General features: G+C 44.2%; 1 long non-coding RNA gene across 2 annotated transcripts in view; it reads right to left on the bottom strand.

The window, feature by feature from the left end:
* LOC137643547 (uncharacterized) overlaps positions 1 to 23,508 on the bottom strand; it is a 120,835-nt gene that overhangs the window by 5,226 nt on the left and 92,101 nt on the right. The window contains exon 4 of one of the 2 annotated variants that reach the window (XR_011045003.1): positions 2,228 to 2,762. The exons of the other annotated variant lie outside the window; for it this stretch is intronic. This is a non-coding gene — a long non-coding RNA (uncharacterized lncRNA). Of the gene's footprint in view, positions 1 to 2,227; positions 2,763 to 23,508 lie in introns of those variants that run through there. 2 annotated transcript variants of the gene reach the window in all.

Below are 23,508 nucleotides of genomic sequence, written 5' to 3'. Positions count from 1 at the left end.
AAACTCCCATTATGTCGGCTGTAAAACTCTGTATTCAGTGTTTCAATTATCAAAATATATCTCTCGTAATGTTTTATTTTTCTTTAAAAACAGGATCATAAAATGCAAAGAAATTGGTTATGATGTATTTCTGAAGAGATTGGTTGAACAGTAGGTAGTAGGTTGGCCAGGGTACCAACCACCCATTGAGATACTATCAATAGAGAGTTATGGGGTCTTTAGACTGGCCAGACAGCACTGCATTGGATCCTTCTCTCTGGTTACGGTTAATTTTTCCTTTGCCTACACACAAACACACACACACACCAAATAGTCTGGCCTATTCTTTACTTATTCTCCTCTATCCTCTTACAACTGACAACACAGATTACAAAACAATTATTCTTCACCCAAGGCCTTCATTATCATCATCATCATCTCCTCCTACGCCTATTGACGCAAAGGGCGTAGGATAGATTTCGCCAGTCGTCTGTCTTGAGCCTTTAATTCAATACTTCTCCATTCATCATCTCCTACTTCACGCTTTATAGTCCTAAGCCATGTAGGCCTGGGTCTCCCAATTCTTCTAGTTCCTTGTGGAGCCCAGTTAAAAGTTTGGTGAACTGATCTCTCTTGTAGTGCGAAGAGCATGCCCAAACCATTTCCATCTATCCCTCATCATGGTCTCGAGTAATCTCTTATAGTTTCATTTCTAATCCTGTCCTGCCATTTAACTCCCAATATCCTTCCGAGGGTTTTATTCTCATATCTACTAAATCTATTTGAGATTGTTTCATTGTCATACCATGACTCGTGTCCATAGAGTAACACCGATCTCAAACTGATATATAGTGTGATTTTTATATAAAATGTTAGGAGATTTGATTTCCAAATTTTACTTAACCTAACCATTGTCAGACTTTCTTTTTTTTATCTTTCTCTAAACTCTAGATTTAGAGACCCTGTATTTGGAGATCATTGTTCCTAAATACTTAAATGACTCTACCTTATTAATCCTTTCTCCTTCCAATGATATTTCATCTTCCATTGCATACTCCGTTCTCATCATCGGTCTTTCTTCCTTTTATCTTCAGGCTCACCTCGTGTGATATTCCATGAATTCTAGTAAGCAAGCATTGCAAATTCTGTGGTGTTCTGCTAAGAAGGACAGCATCATCAGCATACCCTGGGTATGCTATATTCCTATCGCCAATCCACTTCAATCCTTCTCCACCATCTCTGACTGTTTTACACATTACAAAGTCCATGAGGAGGATAAACAACATGGGTGACAACACATTCCCTTGGAGTACTCCGCTGTTCACTGGAAAATAGCTTGATCAGACTCCATTAACTTTGCACTTGCAATGCTCATGAACAGACTTAATCAAATTTACATATTTAAGAGGAATTCCATAATAATGCAGGATTCTCCACAAAATTGGCCGGTGCATACTATCAAAGGCTTTTTCATAGTCCACAAATAACATCAAAAGGGGAAATCTATATCTAACCATTGCTGTACAACATGTCTCAAAATGAAAATTTGGTCAGTGAAACTTGTACATTTTCTAAATCCTGCTTGTTCATCTCTCAGCTTTTCATCAATCTTTTTCTCCAGTCTCTTAAGAATAAGCATGCTATATATTTTCATAACTGACGTAAGTGTTATGCCTCTGTAATTATTGCAATCGGTTAGGTCTCCCTTTTTAGCTATTTTTCACCAACACTCCTAACTCCCAATTATCAGGTTTTGCAACTTCATTCCACAATCTACAAAATAATCATGTAAGTAGTCTGGGAATCTCTTCATTTTCGGCCAGTATCATCTCGTCAGTTATTCCATCGTATCCAGGGGCTTTCCATCTCTTTAGTTTTTTTAGGACAACTTCGACTTCAAACACACTGAATTCATTCATGGGCACATCAAGGTGTTCATCAGCCTCGGGTATATCGATCAAATTATTCCCTTCATATGTCCTATTTATAACCTCGCTAAAGCGTTCCATCCAACGTTGTCTTTCTTCATCTTCTGTCGCTATAACAGAGCTCTCTCTCTCTTTTTGATGGGTATATGCTTCTTCTTCTTTGCCCCAGTCGAGATTTAATTAATAATTCTATGAGCAATTCTTACACCATAGCCACTTCCTGAATTCATAGCTTTGTGAGCATCATCTGCTTTATTGTTTAAATACTCTCTCCAGTCATTCTTGGTTTTTCTTTTGACGTCTATGTCAATACTGGAATACTTGGCATGCTCTACCTTGTAATTTTCATTACTTCCTCGAAAACTTTCAGCAATCAATTTCTGTCTTTCTCTTTTTATAGCATCCCAAGTATCGTTCGATATCCATGGCTTTCTCCTTATAACCGTTTGTCCTAAGACTTCACTACCAACTGACTGATATATGTTCTTAATATCACACCACTCTTGTCTGTTCTTCGTCTCTAAGTCTTGAAGACTGCAAATCGATTCCTACATTCAATTGCAAATGTTTCTCTGTGCTCTTCCTCTAGAAGCTTAGTTGTATTAAACCTAGATGTTCAAGCATTGTTTTCAAAATGTGATTGCCATTGGGCTAATGATAATCATCCTGTTCTCAATATGAGTAAGGTTAATAATTTGTGCTTTTGTTACTCGGCCCTTTTAACCTAATCAAAGAACAAGCTTATCACATTATTTATTTGATTGAAGTTCCATACCTCTAGGTCCCTTCTCCTTCTACCTCAACGGGTCTCATACAAAGGGCCATTCAAAATTGCAGACAGATATTTTCTCCCACCTGTGTTGGTAAAGAAAGATTAGCAAAAAAGAATTAGTACACTGCCATTCAACCTCTTCGCTCCTGTCCACAATGAGAGGTTATAGTTTGATGTGCATCTAGTTGCTAACAGGTGCTGTCAACGAGCAACAAAGGAAATACAAAGAAATTTTTATATCATTAAATTCCCCTTTTTTACACATCTAATATTCTGATTTTGTGTCCCTCATTTGTGCCAATTTTATTTAAAACTAGTTAGTTTTGTTGGATTGTTTATTATTTCTTGAATTACACAACTAGGGGCGTCCTGTAATAGCAGTAAGTAGACATTTTCTTAATGAAAGAAGCTTAAGTAATAAATGAGTTAATTTTTTTTTCTGCTCAGGTTAGCGCTGTTTATGAAACTACACACGGGCTAAGTGTTGTATGTGTAAGATCTGTTTTTTAGTATCTACTGCATTGATAAAAAGGCAGCATTCTTGTTATGCACAAGGGCAGTAATTTGATATTATCTGCTTTGATACAAAACGATTATATCTGCTTTTTTTCAACACACCATTAGTGCAAGCGAAGTAACACTGGAGCTATTCGTGTGCTGAAGCTATTCTTATAACTTTTGATTATCTAACTTGTAAACTCGGTAAGCAGTTTATAATGTAATTTTAATTGCTAAGGAATGTGTAGTAAGCCATGTTTATTTTCAGATTTGTAGAAGAAATGGTTTTGAATCTCAATGCCAAAAAAATCACGCGCAGCCTAAAACCTGGTAGATGGAGCCTCGGGATTCGGTGACCAACGAGTGGTATATCAAAGTGCATTAACTGCGGGGTTTTCTACTGGAGTAAGTGTTAATATTAGTATTTGTTTCCAGTTATGTCCTGTAAAACCTTGACCAGTTTTGAGGAATTGATCTGAACTTATATATTCCTTGTTTTACCTTTTGAAAAGATCTGTTCTCTAATCAAACATTTATCAAACAATTTTTTTTTTGAGCTAGAACCAGTTGCGGAAAAACAATTTTTATTTCCGGAAAAAAAATCGGAAAATCTATCGGGGATACATTTCTGGAAAAGATTGATTTGAGCCAGTTTGAGCCAGTCATTGGTTGCATGGGAAGAGAGATGGAGTGAAAGTGCTGTATTTGCTTGGCAAATGATACCTTTCTAGTATCTGAATTTTCTTTTTAGGTTGACTTTCTCACTGGACACAATGCCGCTAAAGTTCTATGTAGTTGACTGCAGTCGACATGTTACTTTGTATTAGTACGTTATAAAAAGGCCACATTCGGTGTTTCAAAAATTTTGTTTGAGAATTATTTGGCATCATTATCCCATCATCCACTTTAACCTAGTCATTTTTCCTCTCGATAATACTAAAGTTCTTCTCTGTATTCTGATAGTTACATAAATATGTTTTGCTGCTTTTGTTCTGGAAGTGTTACATTTTAAAGGTCAATCACCTAAACTTGTTCATTTCGAGAGACAGTCTTGTTGTCCGTCTTAAAGATCTCGTCCGAGTCCTCTTCATCTACATTAACGAAGAATGCCGAGATGGCATAGGTTACCTCGTAAACTCTGACCCCCCATGTTGAATATGAACTCCCATAACCAGAGACTACTTTGCTCGTTAGAGCCCTTGACTATGGTCTTGCATCTTAGTCTTCATTTTGCATCATAGCGGTAATTTTTCTTGAAGTTTCTTCACAAAGAAGGGCGTCACATAAACATAGCTATTCTTGCACGGAAAGTGAACCCAGAATGATGCCGAGGACCTAGAGTCAAGAATTAGTGTTAGAAGTACCAGACGGGCATTGCTAACCGATTTATTCCACTTATCACATAACTTTTATAATTTTTGCAGCATGTATGATTTTTATATTTGCAGTCTAGTGATGACGGCTCGGGCGGTCTTACAACATAACAAGAATTATTTAATCTTCCAACATCAGATTAGTCTAGAAATTTCAATTAGTCTTACAAACTCATGAATCTACTCTTAATAAAAGAAACAGAATATGTAATGAAACCTTAGTGTTTCCATGCAAAATGTGACATCGAAAAAAGATGTGCACCACTGATAAAGGTTTATGTAAGAGCACTGCATAAAAAAACCACATCACCTTACCAGTTTACAATAGTCGAAATCTGGATCTTGGATTTGTTGCAATACCTTCAGATTGGAGAACTTATAAATCTGCAATCCCTTAAAGGTCGCTCATGAACGGCAGAAGCAAGGGACAGTGACATTGCCCTAGCAATTAGGATAATGCCCTAGAGACTGACCATATATATGATCAGCGCCCAAGCCTCCTCTCCACCCAAGCTAGGACTAGGGAGGGCCAGGCAGTGGCTGCTGATGACTCAGCAGATAGACCTGTCCTATAGGCTCCCCCAACCTTAGCTCACAAGGATGGGAAGGTTGCAGACATTAATGCACTAACGATTCTGAGCGGGACTCTAACCCCCGACTGGCTAACACCAGGCAGAGACGTTACTAATCAGGCCACAGCAACCCCAGTATTATGATCATACCCTGCTAAGTTTGTATATTTTGTTAATCCAGAAGGCACTGTAAATCAATGAAAGTCCGTACTAGTCTCTCTTGCCAAGGTTAAGTATTTTATAGATTAAATGTCTGGTACATGTTCCATTATAATCTAATGGCAGTCCATTGTTGTCGATGATGAACTTAAGTTCCTGGGTTATTGAAATGTGTATGGCCAGTTCTCTGATTTGGTTTCTACTGCACCCTGCTTTATATGTGCATTATGATTTAATGGTTGAATTTAAAAACTTTTTAAACCTTGCCAATGCTGAATACCTTCGATGAGGGATATGGGGCAGTGGGAGGGGATTCATCTGATGTTTCTGCATCTCCCTGCACAAAAGAATTGCGTTCTTCACTCACTTTCTCCTGACCAGCCTGTTGCTAGCAAAGATTTTCAGATTAATTAGTATTCTTAATTTCTTTAAGATTAATCTGGTCTTGTCTTCGAGTATCTGGCTAGAATCGTCAGGCTCTCGGTGGGGGTATTCTAGTTATCCGTATAAACTTTATGGGAGCTGCTCTTCGGGATTAGGCTTCCGTTCCAGAATGTGTGTGGCATAGTGTTAGGCCCATCATTATCTGCAAATAGGAAATGTGATTATTTCCTTGATGTGTCATTTCATTTTCTTGATGTGTCATAGAAATGAGTCCACCCTCTGTTTGATTGAGGAGAGTTGAGATGGCTACTACTTTATCATACGTATGTTTCAGTGGCCATGCTGTTCTTTTTACCCTGTTAAGTAAAAGGCAGTATTTTTCCCTAACAAATCGTTGTCGAACTCTGTAATATGCAACCAAGGTGCTTGAAAATCGAGGCCACCCACAGTAGTGTATCGTGAGCACAGATGAGACTCATTCTGATTTGGCTTAAGTTTGTTTTACTGTCTTATGCTTTTCTATTGGGGCATCCTGATTCTCCAACTAGGGTTTCACCTTATCTTATAATGATGATAAAGTGCCTGGCGCATTTGCGGATGGGACATAGGTTATGTTTGACAATGGGTAGTACATAAGAATAGGGTCATCAATATATTGAAAGTCAACCAAAAAATTCTGTTGTATTGCAGGTTAGCCAATTGTCATTTAACAGTCTGCTGTTGAAGGCTACTATCCTATCAGTGGTTGGAAAAATTAAGTATATTTTGCTGGCCGCTTTTCATACAGGCAGTATGGGAAATTGAGATGCCCATGACTGCCATCACTAATGACAACTGCACTGTAAAATCGGCAGGATTTTTTGTCATAGAATTTTGAACATTCGGCATAACGCTGGAAATGAAGAATCCCATTCATTGTCGTTTGAGCATATACTGACTTTAACAGCATATCTATTTTCTGTGTGAGTATGATTTGTAGTATTAAACTGTTGTGAAAGTTTACGTTTAAAACTGGATATACATTTAAAGTTAGAATTAGTACGATAAAGTTCTTATGAGTAGGAAGTTAGTACATCGACAAGAGAAACTGTCAAAATGTGAATATTATTTATGAATTTTATTAGTAGAAAGTATAGTACATCGACAAGAAAAACTGTCAAAATGTGAATATTATTTATGCATTTTCAATCTACATTTTGAAGTAAAATCTACCCATATTTTAGAAAGTATATCATGCTACAGATTGTAGTTACATAATGGGAAGGCTCGAGTTTTAACTGTATGGCATAACTTGCTTAATAAGGAAAATGTTGTTTGAATTATTTAAGGTTGGTTGTTTTTAAGAGGATTACTTTACCTTACTTTCCAGAAATTAGGTTTAATATAAATTTCATTTTAATTTAGTTTGTATCGGATTCTTGATTTTTTTTTTTTTTTATTAGTTACTAAAACTGGATGACTAATTGCGGTGCCTTATAGAATGAATTAGTGAATGCCAGCATGCAAAGTCTGCTGATGTCATTTAAACTTCAATGCAAGCTAACCTTATCTGACTTGACAATTCTGCCATGATTAGGTAATCTAATAAGTGGGTGGTGATGCAAATGAGAGTTGTAGAAGACACGAATTAGACATATCCCTCACTAATCTTATCGTATAGGGAATATTGTGCTAGTTTTTTTTTCTCCATGCCAAAGGTAGTAAAAACTAGTGTTCAATACTCTTAAAGCTATAGTTTAGGCTACTTTTCTCACATTGAATTCACGCAAATCTGAAGAGCAACAGTGTGGCTAGGTGTTCAGGAAAATGCTTTTAACCAAAAGGTCATCATCACAGACCTTCTATTACTATAGCATGGTGTACTTGGTATTTGCAACTAAAGCTGTGGTACTCTACCTGCACCAAGTTATGCTTTATACTTTATTACCATTCAGAGGATTTGTTTTAATTTGCTGACCAGTTTGTTTCTTTTTTAACTTTTAAGATGCAACATGCGGGGTTTCCCTCTCCATTGTACAACTACGGTGAATAGGCATTACCCTTTCAGTGCTAGGGCCCGTGGTTACTCCATACCCATTATTATATTTGCATTATTTTCTTATAATTTTTAAGGCTTTAAATATTTTAATACAAAATTTTGTTATTTTTCACTGTCGCTAGTTTTCTGTACTACCAAATCACATTTAATTTCAGGGTAAATGAAAAGACAGATATTTCTAGAATATGTTTTCAAAATGCATTGGTTATAAGCTTAATCATTCTATTTTTTTATGCAAGACCAATTAGATATAAAGAAAATTAAATTATACACTCTTATACAATCCCTACTTTTCAGAAATGAACACTACCAGAAAATTAAGGAAAAAAGGCAAAGAATAGGAAACTAAACCTGGCAGTAGGAATGGGCACATGACAATGCTGGAGTCATGATCCTCTTTATCCTGAGATATGTCTATTAAAACAAGAAAAATGGTACTGTAAAGCAGGCACGCAGAAGAAAATATTAAGAAAAACTTGCATCACAAATGTTAAAAGTAGGCAACATCAGATATCAAGGAAAGTGTAATCAATTTAACAGTGAGCATGTAACAGAAGTTACAAAGAAGACAGCAGAAGAGTCTATTAAGGATACCGGCAACAGCTTTGTATAAAACGTATCTGAAGTTACAAAAAAAAAAAAAAAAAGGATAATGGCCGAGGGAAAATAAATCATTCAATAGTACCTGCGGCAGCCCATGTTATAAAGAAGGCCAATGAAACAGCAGCATGAAAGGCATTGAAGGCCCAGAAGCAGCGATCGGAGGCGTAATGAAGCAGAGGCCCGAGGGGAAAAGTAACAACGACCGAAGGAGCAATGGAAGCCAAGAACCGGTGACCATTACGGCAGAGCAGGCAGTAACTCAATGGGCAATGAAGCAGCGACCGAAGGGCAATGGAGGACAAAAACCAGTGATATAAAGGGCATGGAAGCAGCGTCACGAGGTGCAATGATGTAGCAATGGAACGGTAACCAAAAGTGCAATGATGGCAGACAAGCAGTGGCACGAGTGGCAATAAGGCGGCAACCAGATGGGCAATAAAACTACAGCATGAAGGGCAATGAAGAAGTGCCCTAAATAACAATGAAGCTGCATCTCTAGGGCAATGGGGCTTAGAATCGGTGATCTGAAGGGCAGTGATTCAGAAATACGAAGGGATATGAAGCAGAAACAAGGGAAATGAAGGAGAAATTCGAAGGGCAATGTGGGCAATGAAGTAGCAGAGACCAGCTGGGAAATGCGGGCAATGAATTAGGAGCGATCAGCTGGCCAATGAGGGCAATGAAGAGCGATCAGCTGGCCAATTAGGGCACTGAAGAAACAGCGACCACAAGGGCAATGATCCAGCGACCAGAAGGGCAATGCAGCAGCAACCAAGAGGGCAATGAAGTAATGACCAGAAAGGCAATGAAGCAGTGATCAGAAGGGCAATGAGGGCAAGGAAGCAGTGCCAAGAAGGGCGATGAGGACAATCGGAAGGGCAATGAAGCAGCACCAGAAGGGAAATGAAGCAGCGCACGGAAGAGCAATGAGGGCAATGAAACTGTGCAGAGAAGGGCAATGAGGCCAATGAAGCAGCGCCCAGAAAGACAATGCCAAGTATGAAGCAGCAACCAGAAGGGCAATGAAGCAGCGCCTAGAAGGGAAATGAGGGCAATGAAGCAGTGCCTAGAAGGGAAATGAGGGCAATGCAACGGTGCCTAGAAGAGAAATGAGGGCAAGGAAGCAGCACCTAGAAGGGAAATGAGGGCAATGAAGCAGCGACAAGGAGGGCAATGAAGCAGTGCCCACAAGGGCAATAAGGGCAGTGAAGCAACACCCAAAAGGGTAATGAGGTCAATGAAGCCGATCCCATGAGGGCAATGAAGTCATTGAAGCAGATTCCATGAGGGCAATGAAGCAGCAACCAGAAGAACAATAACAGCGATAAAGCAGCGCCCAAAAGGGCAATGAAGCAGTGATCAGAATGCCAATGCTGGCAATGAAGCGGCATCCAGAAGGGCAATGCAGGCAATGAAGAAGCACCCAGAAGGGCAATCCTGGCAATGAAGCAGCGCCCAGTAGGGCAATGAACCAGCACCAAGGAGGGCAATTACGCCAATGAAGGAGCACCAAAAAGGGCAATGTCAACAATGAAGCAGCACCCAGAAGGGCTATGAGGGCAATTAAGCAGTGCCCAGAAGGGCAATGAAGCAGCGCCCAGTAAGGCAATGAAGCAGCACCTAGAAGGGCAAAGAGTAATGAAGCAGTGCCCTGAAGGGCAATGAGGCAGTGCCCAGAAGGGCAATGAGGGCATGATGGCAATGGAGCAACAACAAGGATAGCAATGAAGCAGTGCCAAGGAGGGCAATGAGCTATTACCATGAAGGGCAATGAAGCAGCCCCCATAAGAACAATGAAGCAGCAACCAGAAGAAATGCCAGTGATGAGGCAGCAACCGGAAGGGCAATGAAACAGAGACCAGAAGGGCAATGTGAGCAATGAAGAACCGCCAAGAAGGGCAATGCCGGCAATGAAGCAACACCCAGAAGGGCAATGCCGGCAATGAAGCAGCGCCCAGAAAGGCAATGCCGATTATGCACCCAGAAGGGCAATGCAGGCAAGGAAGCAGCAGTGCCCAGAAGGGCAATGCAGGCAGAAGCAATGGCACCCAGAAGGGCAATGCAGGTGAGGAAGCAGCTCCCAGAAGGGCAATGCTGGCAATGAAGCAGTGCCCAGAAGGGCAATACCGGCAATGAAGCAGCGCCCAAAAGGGCAATGCCGGCAATAGAGCAGCGCCCAGAAGGGCAATACCAGCAATGGAGCAGTGCCCAGAATGGCAAATGATGGCAATGAAGCAGTGCCTAGAAGGGCAAATGATGGCAATGAATCAGCGCCTAGAAGGGCAATGAAGGCAGAAAGCAGCGCCTAGAAGGGCAACGAGGTCAATGAAGAAGCTATCAGAATGGCAATGATGGTAATGAAGCAGTGACCAGAAAAGCAATGAGGGCAATGAAGCAGCGATCAGAAGGGCAATGAGTGCAATGAAGCAGCAACCACTGGGGTAAGGAGGGCAATGGAGCAGCAATCAAAGGGAAAATAAGCCAATACCAGAATGGCAATGAAGCAGCAACCAGAAGGGCAATGAAGCAGTGCCAAGAAGGGCGATGAGGACAATCAGAAGGGCAATGAAGCAGCACCCGGAAGGAAAATTAAGCTGCTCACGGAAGAGCAATGACGGCAATGAAACTGTGCACAGAAGGGCAATGAGGCCAATGAAGCAGCGCCCGGAAAGACAATGCCGAGTATGAAGCAGCTACCAGAAGGGCAATGGAGCAGCAACAAGAATGGCAAAGCTGGCAATGAAGCAGCAACAAGGAGGGAAATGAAGCAGCGCTTAGAAGGCCAATGAAGGCAATGAATCGGCACCAAGGAGGGCAATGAATCAGCACCAAGGAGGGCAATGGAGAAGCATTGGCCAGAAGGGCAATGGAGAAGCATTGGCCAGAAGGGCAATGGAGAAGCATTGGCCAGAAGGGCAATGGAGAAGCATTGGCCAGAAGGGCAATGGAGAAGCATTGGCCAGAAGGGCAATGGAGAAGCATTGGCCAGAAGGGCAATGGAGAAGCATTGGCCAGAAGGGCAATGGAGAAGCATTGGTAGTAGGTAGTAGGTTGGCCAGGGCACCAGCCGCCCGTTGAGATACTACCACTAGAGAGGTATTGGATCCTTTAACTGGCCAGACAGTAATGCATTGGATCCCTCTCTCTGGTCACGGCTTATTTTTTCTTTGCCTACACTTACACAGAATAGTTTGGCCTATTCTTTACATATTCTCGTCTTTCCTCATACACCTGACAACAATGAGATACTTAACACTTCTTCACCCAAGGGGTTAATTACTGTACTGCAATTTGTTCAGTGTACTTTCCTCTTGGTAAGGGTAGAAGAGACTCTTTAGCTGTGGTAAGCAGCTCTTCTAGGAGAAGGACACTCCAATATTAAACCACTGTTCTCTAGTCTTGGGTAGTGCCATAGCCTCTGTACCATGGTCTTTCACTGTCTTGGGTTGGAGTTCTCTTGCTTGAGGGTACACTCAGGCACACTATTCTATCTTATTTTTTTTTCTTCCTCTTGTTTTTTTTAAATGGTGTGTTGGGCAGGCTTAATAGAAGGGCCATGGATGCCTGGTGGTTTATCAAGAGGTTGTCTTTTCCTTTTTCTGATTCTTTTTCTTCTCAAAACCATCCTTACTGTCCTCCCTTCAGTTGAAGTGGCTATCCTGGAGGGTATTTAGCCTTGCATGGTGTAACGGCTCCTCCATGTTGACCAGTTTTTCCGACTTTTTACTATAGTCTATGGGTATCATCAATCACTTTGTTTATAATTCTGTACGTATTGTTTTTGTTATAATTCTTGTTAATCTAGTTTTTAAGTATGATGTCTCTGTTTTATTTCTATTAATTCTTATGCTGTCTGGAGACATTGAGCGAAATCCGGGACCAGTACGTCCTAGATTTCGTCAATGTCGTCTTCTGTATTGCAATATTCGTGGTCTTCATGCAAATATCCAAGACCTTACAGTTGCGTCCAGACAGTATGATATTCTTTTGTGCTCAGAAACTTTGGTTTCTAATATGAGGCACTCATCTGAGCTCCTTATAACTGGTTTTAAGAAGCCAATAATGTTGAAACGTGATGCCATCCCTAGGGCCAGGGGAATGGCGGTGTATATTAGGACAGAGTACCCTGCTTCTCATAAGTCCTGCTATCAATGTGGATGTCATGAGATTCAGGTAATAAAAGTTTGTGGCAGGCATAACAACTTTTATTTATGTTCGATCTACCGGAATCCAGACATGGATGATTCTATCTTCGATTGTCTTCTTACCATTATGGCTAAGATACAAGAAGATGATAGCAAGGCTTCTTTTGTCTTTGTTGGTGATTTTAATGCTCACCATAGGGAGTGGTTAAGTTCTATCTCTCCTACCGATCGCCATGGCTTAAGAGCTTTAGACTTTGCCTCTGAATCAGGCTGTGAGCAAATCATAAATGAAGCTACTCACAGGTCTGGTAATTGCTTGGACCTTGTATACACTGACTCCCCTGGCGTTATAACTGGTAAGGTTGGTTCTCCAGTCGGGACATCTGATCATGCCTTGATTTCATTATTAGTGAAGACTGAGCAGCCTGTCCCTGATATATCATATTCTTGTAAAATTTATATGAAATCCCAAGCAGACTGGAATGGGATTTTACATGATCTTTTGTGCTTGAATTGGTCACAATTATATAATAGTGTAGATCCTGTTATCCCTTTGAATGATAATCTAGTCAACATAATTGATAGGCGTATCCCTTCTCGTGTGCTAAGGTACCAAGTGAAGGATAAACCGTGGTTCAATGATGATTGTAGACGTGCTTTTTTGGAGAAGCAGGAGGCCTATCAACTTTGGAAGGGTAACAGATCAGATTTGACCTGCAACAACTATACTCAGCTTCGAGCTTTTGCTCAGAGAGTTTATGCCTCAACTGAAAAGGAGTACAATTTAACCATAAAAGAAACACTTTCTGGTACAACTCAGGAACATAAATGGTGGTCTACCCTTAAATCTGCACTCTTTGGTGTAGATGCAACAGTTCCTCCTTTACTTAAACCAGATGGCTCAGTCACTCACTGTCCAAAGGAAAAGGCAACCCTTTTGGCTGATGTTTTTGACAGTAAACAGAGTAATGAAAAACTTGAACTTCCTCATTCCTGTTTTCCTGAGGCTAAACTAACTAGTTTAGCTTTTCGATCTCGTGAGATTAAAGCTCTGTTGATGGACCTTGATGCTTATGGAGGTGTAGACCCAAATGGTATTTTTCCTTTGTTTTTTATAAAGACAGCAGATTTCTTAGCTCCAAAGTTATCTGTTATTTTGCGCAAGTTAGCAAGAAGAGGAGCTTTTAGCACTAGTTGGAGAATTGGTAATGTTACTCCTCTATGTAAATGTGTTTGTGGTAGTTCAAGTCCCACTGATTACCGCCCAATTTCCATAACTCCCATATTATCTAAAGTTTTTGAACGTCTTCTGGCAAAACGTCTTAATAGGTTTGCTGAAGGTAATCATCTACTCCCTAGTTTGCAATTTGGTTTTCGTAAAGGCCTTGGAGCATGTGATGCCCTTCTTACAATCTCCAATGCTGTACAGAAATCCCTTGATTGTGGTCGGGAAGTTCGTATGATTGGCCTTGATTTTAGTGCTGCCTTTGACCGTGTTAATCATGAGGCCCTTGTTTTCAAACTTAAACAGTTGGGAGTGGGTGGGTCGTTTCTTAGCATTATTACTGATTTTTTAAGTAATAGATCTCAAAGAGTTGTTGTTGATGGGCACCATAGTGATTATAGGAATGTGATATCCGGTGTTCCACAGGGTAGTGTTCTTGGCCCATTACTTTTCATACTATATACACATGACATGTGGTTTGGCCTAGAAAACAAGCTTGTTGCATATGCAGATGATGCTACTCTTTGCATCAATTCCATCCCCTGAATGTAGATCTAGGGTTTGTGAATCCCTTAATAGAGATTTAGCTAGAATTAGTGCATGGTGCAAATTATGGGGTATGAAGTTGAATCCTAACAAAACTCAAAGTATGATTGTAAGTAGGTCAAGGACGGTGGTTCCTCAACATCCGGATCTCAGTATTGATAATGTTTCTTTAGATATGTATGACTCTTTCAAAATTTTAGGTGTGATTCTCGACAGTAAATTTACTTTTGAGAAACATATAAGGTCTGTGTCTTCTTCAATTTCACAAGAAATAGGCTTATTGAGAGTCTTTCAAGATTTTCGGTGATCAATCTATTCTGAAGAAGTGTTTTGATTCTTTCATTCTACCTTGTTTTGAGTATTGTTCTCCTGTCTGGTCTTCAGCTGCTGATTCTCATCTTAATTTGTTGGACAGAAACTTACGGTCTATTAAATTTCTTATTCCTGATCTAGATATTAATCTCTGGCACCGTCGTTCAATTAGTTCATTATGTATGTTGCATAAGATTTTTCACAACTCTGACCATCCTTTAAATTCAGATCTCCCTGGACAATTCTATCCTGTTCGTAATACTAGGCAGGCAGTTAATTCTAATAGCCAGGCCTTTTCCATCACGAGGCTCAATACTACGCAGTACTCTAGAAGTTTTATTCCAGCTGTGACCAAGTTGTGGAATGATCTTCCTAATCGGGTGGTTGAATCAGTAGAACTTCAAAAGTTCAAAGTTGGAGCAAATGCTTTTTTGTTGACCAGGCGGACAGTCTTTTTATAGTTTATTTGACATATTTGTATTTGATGTTTTTGATAGTTTATTATATGACATGTCTGTTTTGACGTTGTTTCTTATTTTAGAATGATTTATTGTTAATTTGTTCTCCATTTATTTATTTCCTTATTTCCTTTCCTCACTGGGCTATTTTTCCCTGTTGGAGCCCCTGGGCTATAGCATCTTGCTTTTCCAACTAGGGTTGTAGCTTGGATAGTAATAATAATAATAATAAGGGCAATGGAGAAGCATTGGCCAGAAGGGCAATGGAGAAGCATTGGCCAGAAGGGCAATGGAGAAGCATTGGCCAGAAGGGCAATGGAGAAGCATTGGCCAGAAGGGCAATGGAGAAGCATTGGCCAGAAGGGCAATGGAGAAGCATTGGCCAGAAGGGCAATGGAGAAGCATTGGCCAGAAGGGCAATGGAGAAGCATTGGCCAGAAGGGCAATGGAGAAGCATTGGCCAGAAGGGCAATGGAGAAGCATGGCCAGAAGGGCAATGGAGAAGCATTGGCCAGAAGGGAAATGAAGCGATGCTCAGAAGGGCAATGCCGGCAATGAAGTAGCAATCAGAATGCAAAGCCTGCAATGAAGCAGCGACCAGCCAGAAGGTCAATGAAGCAGCGTCAAGAAGGGAAATGAAACTGCAGCAACCAGAAGGCAATGAAGCAGCGTCCAGAAGGGCATTGCCGCAAATGAGGCCGCATCCAGAAGGGCAATGCCGACAATGAGGCCGCATCCCAGAGGGCAATGCCGACAATGAAGCAGTTCCCAAATGAGGGCAATGAAATACCAGCACCCAGTAGGGCAATGAGGGCAATGAAGCAGCCTCCAGAAGGTCGAAGAATCAGCACCCAATAGGGCAATACAGTAAATGAAAGCAGCGCCCTGCCGGCAATGAAGCTGCGCCTCGAAGGGCAATGTACCAGTGCTTAGAAGGGCATGGAGGGCAATGAAGCAGTGTCCAGAAGGGAAATGAGGGCAATGAAGCAGCACCTAGAAGGGAAATGAGGGCAATGAAGCAGTGCCTAGAAGAGAAATGAGGGCAAGCAAGCAGTGCCCATAATTGCAATGAGGGCAATGAAGAAGTGACAAGGAGGGCAATGAAGCAGTGCCCACAAGGGCAATAAGGGCAGTGAAGCAACACCCAAAAGGGTAATGAGGTCAATGAAGCCGATCCTATGAGGGCAATGAGGTCATTGAAGCTGATTCCATGAGGGCAATGAAGCAGCAACCAGAAGAACAATACCAGCGATAAAGTAGCAACCAGAAGGGCAATGCGGTTAATGAAGCAGCGCCCAAAAGGGCAATGAAGCAGTGATCAGAATGCCAATGCTGGCAATTAAGCAGCATCCAGAAGGGCAATGCAGGCAATGTAAAAGCACCCAGAAGGGCAATCCTGGCAATGAAGCAGTGCCTAGAAGGGCAATGAAACAGCACATAGAAGAGCAATGAGGGCATGAAGCAGCACCAAGGAGGTCAATGAAGCTGCGCCAAGAAGGGCAATGAACTAGGGCCAAGAAGGGCAATGTCAACTATGAAGCAGCACACAGAATGGGGTATGAGGGCAATAAGCAGGTGCCCAGAAGGGCAATGGAGCAGCGCCCAGTAAGGCAATGAAGCAGCACCAGAAGGGCAAAGAGTAATGAGGCAGTGCCCAGAAGGGCAATGAGGCAGTGCCCAGAAGGGCAATGAGGCAGTGCCCAGAAGGGCAATGAGGCAGTGCCCAGAAGGGCAATGAGGCAGTGCCCAGAAGGGCAATGAGGCAGTGCCCAGAAGGGCAATGAGGGCATGATGGCAATGAAGCAACAACAAGGATAGCAATGAAGCAGTGCCAAGGAGGGCAATGAGCCATTGCCATGAAGGGCAATGAGGGCAATGAAGCAACCCCCATAAGAACAATGAAGCAGCAACCAGAAGAAATGCCAGCGATGAAGCAGCAACCGGAAGGGCAATGAAATAGCGGAAGGGCAATGCCAGCAATGAAGAACCGCCAAGAAGGGAAATGCCGGCAATGAAGCAGCACCCTGAAGGGCAATGCTGGGAATGAAGCAGCGCCCAGAAGGGCAATGCGATTATGCACCCAGAAGAAGGGCAATGCAGGCAAGGAAGCAGCAGTGCCCAGAAGGGCAATGCAGGCAAGGAAGCAGCAGTGCCCAGAAGGGCAATGCAGGCAGAAGCAATGGCACCCAGAAGGCAATGCAGGTGAGGAAGCAGCTCCAGAAGGGCAATGCAGGCAATGAAGCAGCACCCAGAAGGGCAATGCAGCAGTGCCCAGAAGGGCAATACCAGCAATGAAGCAGCGCCCAAAAGGGCAATGCCGGCAATAGAGCAGCGCCCAAAAGGGCAATACCAGCAATGGAGCAGCGCCGAGAAGGGCAAATGAAGGCAATGAAGCAGCGCCTAGAAGGGCAACGAGGTCAATGAAGAAGCTATCAGAATGGCAATGATTGCAATTAAGCAGTGACCAGAAAAGCAATGAGGGCAATGAAGCAGCGATCAGAAGGGCAATGAGTGCAATGAAGCAGCAACCACAGGGGTAAGGAGGGCAATAGAGCAGCAATTGAATGGAAAATGATGCCAATAGCAATGAAGCAGCAACCAGAAGGGCAATGAGGGCAATAAAGCAGTGCCAAGAAGGGCAATGAGGACAATCAGAAGGGCAATGAAGCAGCACCCGGAAGGGAAATGAAGCTGCGCAAGGAAGAGCAATGACGGCAATGAAACTGTGCACAGAAAGGCAATGAGGCCAATGAAGCAGCACCCGGAAAGACAATGCCGAGTATGAAGCAGCAACCAGAAGGCCAATGAAGCAGCAACAAGAATAGCAAAACTAGCAATGAAGCAGCAACAAGGAGGGAAATGAAGCAGCGCTCAGAAGGCCAATGAAGGCAATGAATCAGCACCAAGGAGGGCAATGGAGATGCATTGGCCAGAAGGGCAATGAAGCAATGCTCAGAAGGGCAATGAGGGTAATGAAGTCACCCCCATGAGGGCAATGAAGCAGCGACCAGGAGGGCAATGCCAGCAATGAAGTAGCAATCGGAAGGCAAAGCCGGCAATGAAGCAGTGACCAGCCAGAAGGGCAATGAAGCAGCGTCAAGAAGGGAAATGAAACTGCAGCAACCAGAAGGCAATGAAGCAGCGTCCAGAAGGGCAATGCCGACAATGAAGCATTGCCCTGGAATGCAATGAAGCAGTTCCCAGAAGGGCAATGAAACAGCGCCCAGTAAGGCAATGAAACAGCGCCCAGTAGGGCAATGAGGGCAATGAAGCAGCCTCCAAAGGGTGAATAATCAGCACCCAATAGAGCAATAAGGTAAATGAAGCAGCGCCCTGCCGGCAATGAAGCTGCGCCTAGAAGGGCAATAAACCAGCGCTTAGAAGGGCATGGAGGGCAATGAAGCAGTGTCCAGAAGGGCAATGAAGCAGTGCCTAGAAGAGGAATGAGGGCAAGGAAGCAGCACCTAGAAGGGAAATGAGGGCAATGAAGCAGCGACAAGGAGGGCAATGAAGCAGTGCCCACAAGGGCAATAAGGGTAGTGAAGCAACACCCAAAAGGGTAATGAGGTTAATGAAGCCGATCCCATGAGGGCAATGAGGTCATTGAAGCAGATCCCATGAGGGCAATGAAGCAGCAACCAGAAGAACAATACCAGCAATAAAGTAGCAACCAGAAGGGCAATGCGATTAATGAAGCAGCGCCCTAAAGGGCAATGAAGCACTGATCAGAAGGCCAATGCTGGCAATGAAGCAGCGCCTAGAAGGGCAATGAAGGCAGAAAGCAGTGCCTAGAAGGGCAACGAGGTCAATGAAGAAGCTATCAGAATGGCAATGATGGCAATGAAGCAGTGACCAGAAAAGCAATAAGGGTAATGAAGCAACGATCAGAAGGGCAATGAAAAAGCAACCACTGGGGTAAGGAGGGCAATGGAGCAGCAATCAAAGGGAAATGAAGCCAATACCAGAATGGCAATGAAGCAGCAACCAGAAGGGCAATGAAGCAGTGCCAGGAAGGGCAATGAGGACAATCAGAAGGGTAATGAAGCAGCACCCGGAAGGGAAATCAAGCTGCGCATGGAAGAGCAATGACGGCAATCAAACTGTGCACAGAAGGGCAATGAGGCCAATGAAGCAGCGCCTGGAAAGACAATGCCGAGTATGAAGCAGCAACCAGAAGGGCAAAGAAGCAGCAACAAGAATGGTAAAGCTGGCAATGAAGCAGCAACAAGGAGGGAAATGAAGCAGCGCTTAGAAGGCCAATGAGGGCAATGAATCAGCACCAAGGAGGGCACTGGAGAAGCATTGGCCAGAAGGGCAATGGAGAAACATTGGCCAGAAGGGCAATGGAGAAACATTGGCCAGAAGGGCAATGGAGAAGCATTGGCCAGAAGGGCAATGGAGAAGCATTGGCCAGAAGGGCGCTGGAAAAGCATTGGCCAGAAGGGCAATGAGGGTAATGAAGTCGCCCCCATGAGGGCAATACTGGCAATGAAGCAGCGACCAGCCAGAAGGGCAGTGAAGCAGCGTCAAGAAGGGAAATGAAACTGCAGCAAGCAGAAGGCAATAAAGCAGCGTCCAGAAGGGCATTGCCGCCAATAAGGCAGCATCCAGAAGGGCAATGCCGACAATGAAGCATTGCCCCGGAATGCAATGAAGCAGTTCCCAGAAGGGCAATGAAACCGCCCAGTAAGGCAATGAGGGCAATGAAAGAGCGCCCAGAAGACAAATGAGGGCAATGAAGCAGCCTCCAGAAGGTCGAAGAATCAGCACCCAATAGGGCAATAAGGTAAATGAAAGCAGCGCCCTGCCGGCAGTGAAGTTGCGCCTAGAAGGGCATGGAGGGCAATAAAGCAGTGTCCAGAAGGGAATGAGGGCAATGAAGCAGTGCCTAGAAGGGAAATGAGGGCAATGAAGCAGTGCCTAGAAGAGAAATGAGGGCAGGGAAGCAGTGCCCATAATTGCAATGAAGGCAATTAAGCAGCTACAGGAAGGGCAATGAAGCATTGCCCACAAGGGCAATAAGGGCAGTGAAGCAACACCCAAAAGGGTAATGAGGTCAATGAAGCCGATCCCATGAGGGCAATGAGGTCATTGAAGCAGATTCCATGAGGGCAATGAAGCAGCAACTAGAAGAACAATACCAGCAATAAAGTAGCAACCAGAAGGGTTAATGCGGTTAATGAAGCAGCGCCCAAAAGGGCAATGAAGCAGTGATCAGAATGCCAATGCTGGCAATGAAGCAGCATCTAGAAGGGCAATGCAGGCAATGAAGAACCTCCCAGAAGGGCAATCCTGGCAATGAAGCAGTGCCTAGAAGGGCGATGAGGGCAATGAAGCAGCGCCCAGTAGGGCAATGCAGGCAATGTAACAGCATATAGAAGAGCAATGAGGGCAATGAAGCAGCGCCAAGGAGGGCAATGAAGCAGCGCCGAGGAGGGCAATGAAACAGTGCCAAGAAGGGCAATTTCGTCAATGAAGGAGCACCAAAAAGGGCAATGTCAACAATGAAGTAGCACCCAGAAGGGCTATGAGGGCAATTAAGCAGTGCCCAGAAGGGCAATGAAGCAGAGCCCAGTAAGGCAATGAAGCAGCACCTAGGAGGGCAAAGAGTAATGAAGCAGTGCCCAGAAGGGCAATGAGGCAGTGCCCAGAAGGGCAATGAGGGCATGATGGCAATGAAGCAACAAGGATAGCAATGAAGCAGTGCCAAGGAGGGCAATGAGCCATTGCCATGAAGGGCAATGAGGGCAATGAAGCAGCCCCCATAAGAACAATGAAGCAGCAACCAGAAGAAATGCCAGCTATGAAGCAGCAACCGGAAGGGCAATGAATCAGCGACCAGAAGGGCAATGCCAGCAATGAAGAACCACCAAGAAGGGCAATGCCGGCAATGAAGCAGCACCGAGAAGGGCAATGCCGGCAATGAAACAGCACCCAGAAGGGCAATGCCGGCAATGAAGCAGCACCCAGAAGGGCAATGCAGGCAAGGAAGCAGCAGTGCCCAGAGGGGCAATGCGGGCAGAAGTAATGGCATCCAGAAGGGCAATGCAAGTGAGGAAGCAGCTCCCAGAAGGGCAATACCGGCAATGAAGCAGCTCTCAAAAGGGCAATGCCGGCAATATAGCAGCGCCCAAAAGGGCAAATAATGGCAATGAAGCAGCGCCTAGAAGGGCAAATGATGGCAATGAGGCAGCGCCTAGAAGGGCAATGAAGGCAGAAAGCAGCGCCTAGAAGGGCAACGAGGTCAATCAGAATGGCAATGATGGCAATGAAGCAGTGACCAAAAAAGCAATGAGGGCAATGAAGCAGCGATCAGAAAGGCAATGAGTGCAATGAAGCAGCAACCACAGGGGTAAGGAGGGCAAAGGTGCACCAATCAAAGGGAAAATTAAGCCAATACCAGAATAGCAATGAAGCAGCAACCAGAAGGGCAATGAGGGCAATGGAGCAGTGCCAAGAAGGGCGATGAGAACAATCAGAAGGGCAATGAAGCAGCACCCGGAAGGGAAATGAAGCTGGGGACGGAAGAGCAATGACGGCAATGAAACTGTGCACAGAAGGGCAATGAGGGTAATGAAGTCGCCCCTATGAGGGCAATGAAGCAGCGACCAGAAGGGCAATGCCAGCAATGAAGTAGCAAACAGAAGGCAAAGCCGGCAATGAAGCAGCGACCAGCCAGAAGGGCAATGAAGCAGCGTCAAGAAGGGAAATGGAACTGCAGCAACCAGAAGGCAATGAAGCAGCGTCCAGAAGGGCATTGCCGCTAATGAGGCAGCATCCAGAAGGGCAATGCCGACAATGAAGCATTGCCCCGGAATGCAATGAAGCAGTTCACAGAAGGGCAATGAAACAGCGCCCAGTGAGGCAGTGAAGCAGCGCCCAGAAGGGCAATGCCGATTATGCACCCAGAAGGGCAATGCAGGCAAGGAAGCAGCGCCTAGAAGGGCAAGGCAGGCAATGAAGCAGTGCCTAGAAGGGCAATGAAGGCAGAAAGCAGTGCCTAGAAGGGCAACGAGGTCAATGAATAAGCTATCGGAACGGCAATGATGGCAATTAAGCAGTGACCATAAAAGCAATGAGGGCAATGAAGCAGCGATCAGAAGGGCAATGAGTGCAATGAAGCAGCAACCACAGGGGTAAAGAGGGCAATGGAGCAGCAATCAAAGGGAAAATGAAGCCAATACCAGAATATCAATGAAGCAGCAACCAGAAGGGCAATGAGGACAATCAGAAGGGCAATGAAGCAGCACCCGGAAGGGGAATGAAGCTGTGCAGGGAAGAGCAATGAAACTGTGCACAGAAGGGCAATGAGGCCAATGAAGCAGCGCCCAGAAAGACAATGACGAGTATGAATCAGCAACCAGAAGGGCAATGAAGCAGCAACAAGAATAGCAAAGCTGGCAATGAAGCAGCAACAAGGAGGGAAATGAAGCAGCGCTCAGAAGGCCAATGAGGGCAATGAATCAGCACCAAGGAGGGCAGTGAAAAAGCATTGGCCAGAAGGGCAATGAAGCAATGCTCAGAAGGGAAATGAGGGTAATGAAGTCACCCCCATGAGGGCAATGAAGCAGCAACCAGAAGGGCAATGCCAACAATGAAGTAGCAATCAGAAGGCATAGCCGTCGATGAAGCAGCGACCAGGCAGAAGGGCAATGAAGCAGAGTCAAGAAGGGAAATGAAACTGCAGAAACCAGAAGGACATGAAACAGCGTCCAGGAGGGCATTGCCACTAATGAAGCAGCGACCAGGCAGAAGGGCACTGAAGCAGCGAACAGGCAGAAGGGCAATGAAGCAGCGTCAAGAAGGGAAATGAAACTGCAGCAACCAGAAGGACATGAAACAGCGTCCAGAAGGGCATTGCCGCTAATGAGGCAGCATCCAGAAGGGCAATGCCTACAATAAAGCATTGCCCCGGAATGCAATGAAGCAGCTCCCAAAAGGGCAATGAAACAGCGCCCAGTAAGGCAAGGAAAAAGCGGCCAGTAGGGCAATGAGGGCAATGAAGCAGCCTCCAGAAGGGCGAAGAATCAGCACCCAATAGGGCAATAAGTTAAATGAAGCAGCGCCCTGCCGGCAATGAAGCTGCGCCTAGAAGGGCAATGTACCAGCGCTTGGAAGGGCATGGAGGGCAATGAAGCAGTGCCCGGAAGCGAATTGAGGGCAAGGCAGCAGTGCCTAGAAGAGAAATGAGGGCAAGGAAGCTGTGCCTAGAAGGGAAATGAGGGCAATGAAGAAGCGACAAGGAGGGCAATGAAGCAGTGCGCACAAGGGCAATAAGGGCAGTGAAGCAATACCAAAAAGGATAATGAGGTCAATGAAGCCAATCCCATGAGGGCAATGAGGTCATTGAAGCAGATTCCATGAGGGAAATGAAGCAGCAACCAGAAGAACAATACCAGCAATAAAGTAGCAACCAGAAGGCAATGCGGTTAATGAAGCAGCGCCCAAAAGGGCAGTGATCGGAATGCCAATGCTGGCAATGAAGCAGCACCCAGAAGGGCAATGCAGGCAATAAA

Source organism: Palaemon carinicauda, chromosome 7, assembly GCF_036898095.1.
Source record: "Palaemon carinicauda isolate YSFRI2023 chromosome 7, ASM3689809v2, whole genome shotgun sequence".
Taxonomy (NCBI): Eukaryota; Metazoa; Arthropoda; class Malacostraca; order Decapoda; family Palaemonidae; genus Palaemon; species Palaemon carinicauda.
This window is presented reverse-complemented; position numbering and strand designations above follow the sequence as displayed.